The sequence below is a fragment of the Sapajus apella genome, unplaced genomic scaffold (assembly GCF_009761245.1).
Source record: "Sapajus apella isolate SASKATOON/1434 unplaced genomic scaffold, GSC_monkey_1.0 scaffold22, whole genome shotgun sequence".
Classification (NCBI taxonomy): Eukaryota; Metazoa; Chordata; class Mammalia; order Primates; family Cebidae; genus Sapajus; species Sapajus apella.
This window is the reverse complement of record NW_022436962.1, coordinates 8,071,039-8,082,920: the sequence shown is the minus strand read 5'-3', so window position 1 is coordinate 8,082,920 and position 11,882 is coordinate 8,071,039. Positions and strand designations below refer to the sequence as shown.

The 11,882-nt window shown below is 43.5% G+C and overlaps 2 non-coding genes across 2 annotated transcripts; one reads left to right on the top strand and one right to left on the bottom strand.

Annotated features, from left to right (window-relative positions):
* Nucleotides 1-3,672: 3,672 nt before the first annotated feature.
* On the top strand, nucleotides 3,673-3,745 carry TRNAK-UUU. The gene has a single exon. It is a non-coding gene; the product is annotated as a tRNA-Lys (tRNA).
* Nucleotides 3,746-4,131: 386 nt separating this feature from the next.
* TRNAK-UUU lies at nucleotides 4,132-4,204 on the bottom strand. Its single transcript has one exon. It is a non-coding gene; the product is annotated as a tRNA-Lys (tRNA).
* Between the last annotated feature and the right edge of the window lie 7,678 nt (nucleotides 4,205-11,882).

The following is an 11,882-nucleotide window of genomic DNA, read 5'->3' as shown; positions in this document are numbered from 1 at the left end:
TCTTGGATACATAAGAGATTCTTCCCTGTCTCTGGGTCATAAAGATACTCTCATATATTTTCTTCTAAGAGTTCCAAAGATTTGCTTTTCTTTTTTAAGGGTCCAAAGGGCCAACTGGAAAGATTTGTTTTTCACACTTAGGCAGTTAATGTGTTTGTAATTAATTTTTGTGCATGTTGTAACATGCAGATCCAACATACAGTGCCCAGATTGGAGTGCAGTGGCTCCATCCTGGTTCACTGCAGCCTCCACCTCCTGGGTCCAAGCAATCCTCCCACCTCAGCCTCCTAAGTAGCTGGGACCACACACTCATGCCACTACACTTGGCTAATTTTTAATTTTTGTGTTTTTTGTAGAGAGGGAGTTTCATCATGTTGCCCAAGCTAGTCTTGAACTCCTAGGCTCAAGATATCCTCCCACCTCAGCCTCCCCAGTAGCAGGAATCACAGACAGGCACCACCATGCCCAGTTTATTAATTGATTAGGTTGGGGGTGGCAGGCCTGGCTATATTGTCTAGGCGCCTCTCAAACTCCTAGCTTCAAGCAGTCCTCCCAAAGTGCTGGGATACCACGCCCAGCCTTAAATCAGCTTTCTACATCTCTTTCCACTTCAATCAAATACGTTAATCCTTTGTTGAAAGGTGGATGGTGTCAGAAAGAGCAGGATTCATAGGGTCTGTTCTTGTTACATCTTTGCCATTAAATCTTTTTTTTTTTTTTTTTTGAGACAGAGTTTCACTCTTGTTACCCAGGCTGGAGTGCAATGGGGCGATCTCGGCTCACCGCAACCTCCACCTCCTAGGTTCAGGCAATTCTCCTGCCTCAGCCTCCTGAGTAGCTGGGATTACAGGCACGCGCCACCATGCCCAGCTAATGTTTTGTATTTTTAGTAGAGACGGGGTTTCACCATGTTGACCATGGATGGTCTCGATCTCTTGACCTTGTGATCCACCCGCCTCAGCCTCCCAAAGTGCTGGGATTACAGGCGTGAGCCACCGCGCCTGGCTGCCATTAAATCTTTATGCCTTCATGAATGCTTATTACATGTAAGACACTACTGCAAACACTGTGTGTATACTATACTATTTAAACCTGCCATCATCCTATTGTCCTGACACACAGAGAAGTAACTTGCTCAAGTTACACAGTGGCAGTCAGGATTCAAACAGGGCACCTAACTTCAGAACCCAGGCTTTGTGTAAGCATTTATCCTTTGTTTTTCTTTACAAACAGTGTTGTCTTTTTTTAATCCTTTTTTGTTTTTTTGTTTTTTTTTTGAGACGGAGTTTCACTCATGTTACTCAGGCTGGAGTGCAATGGCGCGATCTCGGCTCACCGCAACCTCCGCCTCCTGGGTTCAGGCAATTCTCCTGCCTCAGCCTCCTGAGTAGCTGGGATTACAGGCACGCACCACCATGCCCAGCTAATTTTTTGTATTTTTAGTAGAGACGGGGTTTCACCATGTTGACCAGGATGGTCTCGATCTCTTGACCTCGTGATCCACCCGCCTCGGCCTCCCAAAGTGCTGGCATTACAGGAGTGAGCCACCGCGCCCGGCCAATCCTTTGTTTTTGAATGCACATATATGTACTCCTTTCTCAAAAATACAAAACAAACAAAACACAATTGATATGAAATATTCCCTAACTTAAAAATGCTTTCCATTTTTTTTCCCAAATCCTACTCTTCAGAAACATGATTTTAATGGCTACATAATAATTATAACCATACCATAATTTATGTAGTTGTTTTTCTTGTTTCTGATTACTTTTTTTTCTTTCTAAGGTTCAATTTAGGTACTCATTTCTGATTAAAATAGCATGATGATCTCTCCAGTAGTCAGATCTTTTTGTACACCCCTGATTATTTCTTTGTTGTTCTTTTTTTGTTTGTTTGTTTGTTTTCTGAGACAGAGTCTCGCTCCGTTTCCCAGGCTGGAGTCCAGTGGCGCGATCTCGGCTCACTGCAACCTCCGCCTCCTGGATTCAGGCGAGTCTCCTTCTTCAGCCTCCTGAGTAGCTGGGACTACAGGCGAGCTAATTTTATTTATTTATTTATTTATTTATTTTGTATTTTTTAGTAGAGACGGGGTTCACCATGTTAGTCAGGCTGGTCTCGAACTCGTGACCTCGTGATCTGCCCGCCTGGGCCTCCCAAAGTGGTGGATTACAAGCGTGAGCCACTGCGCCCGCCACCCCTGATTATTTCTTTCTTTTTTTTTTTTTTTTTCCTTACTGGAATAGTTACTCTGGATATGGACGCCCCTGATTATTTCTTCAGGACAAATTCCTAAAAGTGGAATTGCTGGACCAGAGCAATCACCTGGAAAGAGATTAAGAATGGAATCTGTAAAGCAACATTAGCTAACAAAGATCCTTTAATGTCCCACTCTCAAAGCTCTACCGTGGTAATTCTCAACACCAGCTCCACAGCAGAGGGCAGTGCTTAAATTACTGTTGGCTACGGAAGGGAAGAACCTCCAGTGCCAAGATCAAAACAATCTCTTTTCAAGGCCACGTTCAGTTTTCCTGTCTCTCTAGCTTAGTAGGGCTTCTGCCCCCAAGGTCGCTGCTCGTGAATTTCTCCTGAGTTTGCGCCCCTTAAAATTACTTGGATGCGCAGGGCGAATTACCTGAGGTCAGAAGTTCCAGAAGTTGGCCAACACGGTGAAACCCCGTCCCTATTAAAAACACAAAAATTAGCTGGGCATAGTGGTGGGCGCCTGTAATCCCAGCTGCTTGGGAGGCTGAGGCAGGAGAATTGCTTGAACCCGGGAGACGGAGTTTACAGTGAACCTTGAGATCCTACCATTGCACTCCAGTCAGGGTGACAGAGAGAGACTCCGCCTCAAAACAAAAAAAAACCTACTTGGATGCTTTTAAGGGACCCACTGGATAACCTCACCATCCTTCCTTTCACTTTATACCGCGCAGTGCAACACGATAGCTTCAGAATAGCAAATTCATAGTCTGTCTTAGACTCATTTTTTTTTCTATCGTTGGGTAGGTTTTAGCGCTGATGCCCATCCTATTACCAATGGTAAAATAGATCTAAGGTTATTACAGCGCTTCAAAAGTGTCACCTTGCCATTCTTTTAATCTTGAACCTGTTAGATTACAAATCAAAAAAACCTACCTAAAGGCCGGGCGCGGTGGCTCAAGCCTGTAATCCCAGCACTTTGGGAGGCCGAGGCGGGTGGATCATGAGGTCAAGAGATCAAGACCATCCTGGTCAACATGGTGAAACCCCGTCTCTACTAAAAATACAAAAAATTAGCTGGGCTTGGTGGCGTGTGCCTGTAATCCCAGCGACTCAGGAGGCTGAGGCAGGAGAATTGCCTGAACCCAGGAGGCGGAGGTTGCGGTGAGCCGCGATCGCGCCATTGCACTCCAGCCTGGGTAGCAAGAGCGAAACTCCGTCTCAAAAAAAAAAAAAAAAAAAAAAAAAAAACCTACCTAATAATGCTTACTAGGCGCATAGATATCTTGCAATTCGGAATTAGCTGGTGATGCCGGTGAAAGGTGCAGAATTTGGGCCTTTTGTTTTTCTTTTCGCGCCCGGATCACGAACTTTCTTGGCGTTAAAGCAGTTTCACAAAATGTGGATGATGCAATTGCTCAAGCGCCCTGTATCTTATGTAAGACATAGCAGAACAAGTGTTTCTCCACGGGAGCCCGGATAGCTCAGTCGGTAGAGCATCAGACTTTTAATCTGAGGGTCCAGGGTTCAAGTCCCTGTTCGGGCGACCGACTCCTTTTTCCATAACGGATAAATAAAAATTGTATACATTATGATGTAGAACACCATGTTCTGAAATATGTACATATTGTTGAATAATTAAATCAAGCTGACAAGGGTATGCATTATCTCACAGTTTTTTTTGAGGTGAGAGCAGGAGCTGCTTGCTTTTAAGTGCCTTTTTCTTCGTTTCTCAGCTATGAGCAATCAGAAAACTGACGTCTTTCCAGGAAACCAAACGTCGATACTTGCCAAGGTATTAAATGATTTTCCAGTCATTTTTTTTCCTCCCTGAGAACATATTTATCTAACATTCTGAAACCAATGAAAAATGAATTATATTCAATTTTAAACATAAGGGTTTATAACATCCACCTTTGGGAAAACTACAAACGCCCGAACAGGGACTTGAACCCTGGACCCTCAGATTAAAAGTCTGATGCTCTACCGACTGAGCTATCCGGGCACTCCTTAGTGAGGTGTTTTTCTGTTTATTTCATATAAGTCTAATAGATTGCTTTCTCTTTATTTATTTATTTATTTTTTAGATGGAGTTTCACTGTTGCCAGGCTGGAGTACAGTGGCACAATGCCAGCTCACTGCAACGTCTGCCTCCCCGGTTCAAGTGATTCTCCTGCCTCAGCCTCCGGAGTAGCTGGGACGCCCCACCACACCCAGCTAATTTTTGTATTTTTAGTAGAGATGGGGTTTCACCAGGCCAGGATGGTCTCCATCGCTTGATGTCGTAATCTGCCCGCCTTGTTTTACCCAAAGTGCTGGGATTACAGGAGTGAAAGACTGCGCCTGGCCTGCTTCCTTTTAAGTAGCTAGATTTAGGTTTTAATTAGTATTAAAGGTTTTTAATTTTCTTTTTCTTTTTTGTTTTAGCAAGATAAAGCAAAACAAATATTTGCCTTTCCTTTTCTTCTTGTTCCATTCACTCACTTAACACATGTGTTCTTCAACATGTTTCATGTTTGATAAGTTATCAGTATTTACTAACTCTCTAAAAGGAAATTAACAATAGTAAATTACAGAAAAAAAAAAACCAAGATAATATTCAAAATTCAGACATAGGGTTACAACTTGCTTCCTTCCTTCCTTCTTTCCTTCCTTCCTTCCTCCCTTCCTTTTTTCCTTTCAATCTTTGCAGCTGTGCTAAGGAGCAGCCTCTTTTTATTATACTTCTGCCTTCTATTTATCACTTCCCTGATAAGACCTCTTAATTTTAATTATAATTATTCTACTGAGCCAAATTACAGCATCTCTCCCATTAATGAAAAATACATTTCCATTCATCAGATGATGTAGCTGTTAGGTAAGCATTCCTTAGCACAAAAGAAGAAAAGGCACTTTGATTCATGCACAGAGGAGCTAATACTATAAGAAAATAGAAGTGATTGTGGAAAAGTCTGAATTTAAATTGTGGGAAAAGGAGTTTAGACCTTTAATTTGACTCTGGATTGAATTTCTGCCTTTCCTCCTTTTTCAAGCAAATTGCAGTTTTCTTTTCTTTGAGAAGGAGTCTCATTCTGTCACCCAGGCTGGGCGATCTGGCAACCTCTGCCTCCCAGGTTCAAGCAATTCTCCTGCCTCAGACAGGTGCCTGCCACCAGGCCCGGCTAATATTTTTGAATTGTTTTTTAGTAGAGACGAGGTTTCACCATGTTGGCCAAGCTGGTCTTGAACTCCTGACTGACCTCAGATAATCTGCCCACCTTGGCCTACTAAAGTGCTGGGATTACAGGAGTGAACCTCACACCCGGCCTCAAGCTGCAGTTTTCAAGACAGACTCACAAGATGAATCTTCCCAAAGCAGTGTGTGCCGGGGCGGGGGGGCAACATTAAGAATACAAATCGGCCGGGCACGGTGGCTCACGCCTATAATCCCAGCACTTTGGGAGGCCGAGGCGGGTGGATCATGAGGTCAAGAGATCGAGACCATCCTGGTCAACAAGGTGAAACCCCGTATCTACTAAAAATACAAAAATTAGCTGGGCATGGTGGTGCGTGCCTGTAGTCCCAGCTACTCGGGAGGCTGAGGCAGGAGAATTACTTGAACCCAGGAGGCGGAGGTTGCGGTGAGCTAAGATTGTGCCATTGCACTTCAGTCTGGGTAACAAGAGCCAAACTCTGTCTCAAAAAAAAAAAAAAAAAAAAAAAAAAAAGACTACAAATCTCCAGCAGCCTAATTTTTCCTAAAATCAATTTCTTTTTTTTCTTTTCTTTTCTTTTTTTTTGAGACAGAGTTTGGCTCTTGTTGCCCAAGCTTGAGTGCAATGGCACGATTTCAGCTTGTTGCAACCTCCACCTTTCGGCTTCAAGGGATTCTTCTGCCTCACCCTCCTGAGTAGCTGGGATTACAGGCACGCGCCACTAATTTTTTGTATTTTTAGTAGAAACAAGATTTCACCATGTTAGCTAGGCTGGTCTCAAACCCCTGACCTCAGGTGATCCGCCCACCTCAGCCTCCCACAGCGCTGGAATTACAGGCGTGAGCCACTGCGCCCAGCCACCTAAAATGAATTTCATCAACCCTGACACATGGGGTGTGGAACACAAGATTATGAAATTTCAAATACTGATAAGGGAATTCATTGTAGTTTCTGGCAACTAGTGGCTTCTGAACACAATGAACAACAAAATAGCTCAGCCTCAGTTGGGGAAATTTTTCTTTCCTACAATTGTCTGATTCTTTCAGAACAAAGACCAACAAATTGTATGATCCTGAGCAGGCCTGGGTTTCCACATTTATAAAATAAGGGAAATTGATTAGATGGCCTCTAAGATAACTTGTAAATCTAAAGTTTTACCATTCTGTTACTCTTTCCGTTGTGAATAAGATTAGAAGGAACAGACTCAAAATGTGCCAGAATGGAGTGATTTAATTCAACAAACATTTTCCCATCATCTATTATGGCTTAGGCTCTGTGCTAGCCCTAGAGTCTGAGATGAGTAGGGCATGGGTCCCGCTAACAGTCTAGGAAAGAAGACACACACACTAACAAACAATTTCAACATAAAGTGAAGTGGCAGCAGATGAGGATGGACAGAAACGCAGACTTTATACAATGAGGGTGGCTGAGTCCCTAAGTTTTCAGCAGGGAAACTTCATGATGAATATTCAGTCTAAACAAGTAGCTCTCAGAGGTGTACTGAAGAAATTGTAATGAGAAAAACACAGACCTTTATTTATTTAGACATATTTTTTCAGCACCCACTGTGCAGATAAGGAAAAACTGCTAGCACTGTTTCTATGAATGAGATGTGGAAATAAATTATACTACAAAAGTTTTGTTTTTTGTTTTTTTTTTTTTGAGATGGAGTTTCGCTCTTGTTACCCAGGCTGGAGTGCAATGGCGCGATCTCGGCTCACCGCAACCTCCGCCTCCTGGGTTCAGGCAATTCTCCTGCCTCAGCCTCCTGAGTCGCTGGGATTACAGGCACGCGCCACCATGCCCAGCTAATTTTTTGTATTTTTAGTAGAGACGGGGTTTCACCATGTTGACCAGGATGGTCTCGATCTGTTGACCTCGTGATCCACCCGCCTCGGCCTCCCACAGTGCTGGGATTACAGGCTTGAGCCACTGCGCCCGGCCTACAAAAGTTTTAAGGAGGGGAAAAGCCCTCCTTAAAAGGGCAAGAATAGATAAAGGGGTCTTCAAGTTTTTTCCTACCCAAAGGCTTTGTTACATCGCACTCCTGTTCCTGCAAGATAACAAAACCAGCTGTTTAAATTAACTGAGTGGGATTAATCAATCAAAATTTGCTTACTGGTTACCCACTGCTTCCACAACAGTGAGCTAGACACAGTGGGGAGGAAAACAGATAATCTGGAAGGAATGTAGGGCCTGCAAGGTGTATTTAGAGGATGGAGAATAACTTAATCTGGCTGGAGCAGAGGGAGATAGAGGAAAGGTCACATTGGAGACCACACTTTCACCAGGCTAAAGCAAACAATTTTATCCTACAGGCAACGGTGAGCTATTGAAAGATTGGCTTGTTAACATTGCAAAGTCCACCCAATATAGTATGAAATGAATCTGTTTGCTTCATTTAGTTGCATCAAAAAACACCACAAATACCATCTTGTACTTTAGCATAAAATCTTCCTGGAGAGCTTCTTGAAGCTTCCTTATGCAGACTATTGAACTTACTTTTCCCGCTAGAGGGCAAGCTAAACTCACAGATTCTGTAAATTTGATGATTCTACTAGTTCTTTAATTTCTCCCACTATCTTTTGAAGTGTGCGAGTGTGTACACTTGAGATTACACTCTTAGCAAATTTCAAGTACACCATACATTATTAACTATAGTGATTGTACTATATGTTGGATCCCCAAACTTTATTCATGTTATAACCGAAACTTTGTGCTCTTTGATCAAGATCTATTCGTTTCCCTCACCTCTCAGCCCTTGGTAACCATTCTGCTGTTTCTGTGAGTTCAACATTTTTGGATTCCACATAGAAGTGAAATCATATAATATTTGTCTTTCTGTTTCTAGCATATTTCACTTAGCATAAAGTCCTCCAGATCCGTCCATGTTGTTACAAATGGCAGGATTTCCTTATGTATTACATTTTCTTTTTTTTTTTTTTTGAGATGGAGTTTCACTCTTGTTGCCCCAGCTGAAGTGCAGTGGCATGGTCTCAGCTCCACTGCAACCTCTGCTTCCTGATTTCAAGCAATTTTCCTGCCTCAGTCTCCCAAAGTAGCTCGGACTACCGGAGCCTGCCACCACCACACTCAGCTTTTTTTTTCTTTTTTTTTTTTTTTTTTCAGAAAAGAGGTTTCACCATGTTGGCCAGACTAGTCTCGAACTCCTGACATCAGGCAATCCGCCTACCTCGGCCTCCCAAAGTGCTGGGATTACAGGTGTGAGCCACCGCGCCCGGCCGTCTTTTTTTTTTTTTTTAAAGACAGTGTTTCACCATGTTGGTCAGGCTGGCCTTGAACTTCCGACCTCAGGTGATCCACCTGCCTTGGCCTCCAAAGTGCTTGGATTACAGGCATGAGCCACCACGCCCGGCCTAATTTTTGTATTTTTAGTGGAGACAGGGCTTCACCATTTTGGCTAGGCTGATCTCGAAATCCTGACCTTAAGTGATCTGCCCGTCTCAGCCTCCCAAAGTACTGGAATTACAGGTGTGAGCCACAGCACCCGGCCCCATTTTCTTTATCCAGTCACCTGTTGCCAGATACTTCTGTTGAATCCACATCTTGTCTATTGTGAATAATGCTGCAATGAACATGGAGGCGCCGATCTCTCTTTAACATACTGATTTCATTTCCTTTGGATATATTCCCAGAAGTGGGATTGCTGGTTTGTACAGTAGTTCTATTTTTAATATTTTAAAGGAATCTCCATACTGTTTTTCATATGGCTGTACCAGTTTACATTCCACCAACGGTGTACAAGGGTCCCTTTTCTCCACACCCTCGCCATCACTTGTAATCTTTTGACTTTTTGAGAATAGCTACCAAGTGTAAGGTGATCTCTCCTTATCGTTTTGACTTACACTTCCTGATGATTAATGATGTTGAGTATCTTTTCATATACCTGTGAGTCTTTTTTTTTTTGAGACGGAGTTTCACTCTTCTTGCCCAGGCCGGAGTGCAATGGTGTGATCTCGGCTCACTGCAACCTCCATCTCCCAGGTGTAAGGGACTCTCCTGCCTCAGCCTCCCAAGTAGCTAGAATTGCAGGCATGCGTCACCACGCCTGGCTAATTTAGCATTTTTAGTAGAGACGGGGTTTCTCCATGTTGGTCAGGCTGGTCTTGAACTTCCAACCTCAGGTGATCTGCCCACCTCAGCCTCCCAAAGTGCTGGGGTTGCAGGCGTAAGCCACTGTGCCCGGCCACTTTGGGTCATTTGTATGTCTTCTTTGGGAAAATGTTGATTCAGGTCCTTTGCTCATTTAAAAAAATTCTGGTTATTTGTTTTTGTTTTGTTTTACTATTGAATTGTATAAGTTCCTTATATATTTTATATATTAACCCCTGATCAGGTATATGGTTTGCAAATTTTTTCTCTCATTCTGTATGTTGCCTTTTCATTTTGTTGAGCCCTACTATAATAACTTTTAAAGGGATTTTTTTTTTACCCTCCTTCTCATCAGACTTACTGCCTTTGAAAAAAATTATCATCAATCTATATCACAGAGGGGGAAAGTTGTAGACCCTTCCTTCCCAGATTTCCCCAAACCAACACCAAGTTGTAGCAACCTACTCAGGGGCCCAGTCTTCTATTGTCACAGTATAGCGCATAGAGTCTTTGGAGCTGAGACCATCACAAGGTACTAGGAAGATGCATAGTATAGGTTGCTTTTTGTTTGTTTTGACACAGGGTTGCAATCGTAGCTTACCATGGCCTCAATTTCCTGGCTCAAATGATCCTCTCATGTCAGCTTCCAGAGTAGCTGGGACTACAGGCATGTACCACCATGCCTAGTGATTTTTTTAAAAATGTTTTTGTAAAGATGGGGTCTTGGTATGTTGCTGAGGCTACTCTTGGACTCCCTTAACTCAAGGGATCCTCCCGCCTCAGCCTCACAAAGTGTTGGAATTATAGGCATGAGCCACCATGCCTGGTTGGGCCCAAGAACCTTACACAGCATCAAGAGCTCAAATACAGAGGCTGGGCACCCTGGGTCACGTCTGTAATCCCAGCACTTTGGGAGGACGAAGCTGGTGTATTACAAGGTCAGGAGTTCAAGACCAACCTGGCTAACATGGTGAAACACCGTCTCCACTAAAAATACAGAAATTAGCCAGGCGTGGTGGTGGGCGCCTGTAATCCCAGCTACTCAGAAGGCTGAGACAGATAATTGCTTGAACCCGGGAGGCAGAGTTTGCAGTGAGCTGAGATTGCGCCACTGCACTCCAGCCTGGGTGACAGAACAAGACTCTGTCTCAAAGAATAATAATAGTAATAAGAGCTCAGATACTGGAATAAATACTCCCTGAACAACAGAGCCCTCAAATGTCATGGATCATTGAAAAGGTGTAGGGAAGAAGTCAGACTGATTTCAAAGCCAGCAAGAGTCAAAGGATTGAAGCAGTCAGTCTCTCCATAAAATATTTACTGAGCACCCACCCCATCTCTAACATCCATTCACCTTTCAAAGATATTTGAATATTTTTGAAGAAAGCCTATTGAAAGATTTAAAATAAAATGGTTATAAACACTGCCTTTCAAAATATTAGCTTGGGCTGGAGGCAGTGGCTCATGCCTATAATCCCAGCACTTTGGGAGGCTCAGGCAGGTGGATCACCTGAGGTTGGAAGTTCAAGACCAGCCTCACCAACATGGAGAAACCCTGTCTCTACTAAAAATACAAAATTAGCCAGGCATGGTGGCACATGCCTGTAATCCCAGCTACTGGGGAGGCTAAGGCAGGAGAATCACTTGAACCTGGGAGGAGAAGGTCGCAGTGAGCCAAGATAGCGCCATTGTACTCCAGCTTGGTCAGGAGAGCAAAACTTCATTTCAAAAATAAAAAACAAAAATTAGCTTGGAGTTGTTTTACAGATTAGTCCCAGCCTAGAGCAGAGCGATAAGAGAATATAGCCCAGATAAACAGATTCTATCATCATCTCCTACCATTGATTTCAGCCATTTGCTCCCTGACCAGTAACCTACTTCTTATTAGCACTGAATTTTATTTTTTATTTTTTAATGAGACAGGATCTTACTCTGTCACCCAGGCTGGCATGCAGTTGCACGATCATAGCTCACTGCAGCCTCCACCTCCTGGACTCAGGTGATCTTCCCACCTCAGCCTCCTGGGTAGCTGGTACTACAGGTACACACTACCAGGCCCAGCTAGTTTTTTGTGTTTTCGTAGAGATGGGGTTTGCCATATTGCCCAGGCTGGTCTTGAACCCCTGGGCCGAAACAATCCACCAGCCTAGGCCTCCCATGGCACCAGGATTACAGGCATGAGCCGTCATGCCCGGTCACCACCGCAATCTTAGACTCTCAAGCTTTTCATTTTCTGGCTCAGTTGCTCTGTCTTCCTGTAAACTAGATCCAGGTCTTCATCCATTCACTTATTGATCAAGAATTCATTGAGCACCAGCTTTGAATCAGGCAATGAATTAGGCCTGGAAATTCAAAGATAAAACAATGGAGATCCCT